Raw genomic sequence first — 380 nt, forward strand, 5'->3', positions numbered from 1 at the left:
AGGGCGTTTCCGGGGGAGTATTTCCTGTTGGGGTTTTCGGGGGGGGGAAAGGGGTGTTGGGTTAAAGGGGGGGTTTTTTTTAACGAGAAAAAGTTGATAGGAAATTTGGGGAATTTAAAGAGACCAAATTTTTATAGAGAGAGAGAGGCAGTTTGGGTGGGTGGTGGTTTAAGAAGATGGGGATTGTGAGTTTCCCATATATCAAGAGTTTTGGGGTGGCTTTATCTTTCTTTATTTTTCTATTTTTCTTCCTCTTCTTCCTCATTCTATTCATATCTATTTTTCGGTCTCTTCTTTTCAACGGTGTCGGCTAATTAGATCTCTATCATTCTTTCTCTTCTGAACCTCTCTTTTTTCCCGTGACAACCACACCGAACAGG

Source organism: Penaeus monodon, chromosome 24 (genome assembly GCF_015228065.2).
Source record: "Penaeus monodon isolate SGIC_2016 chromosome 24, NSTDA_Pmon_1, whole genome shotgun sequence".
Classification (NCBI taxonomy): Eukaryota; Metazoa; Arthropoda; class Malacostraca; order Decapoda; family Penaeidae; genus Penaeus; species Penaeus monodon.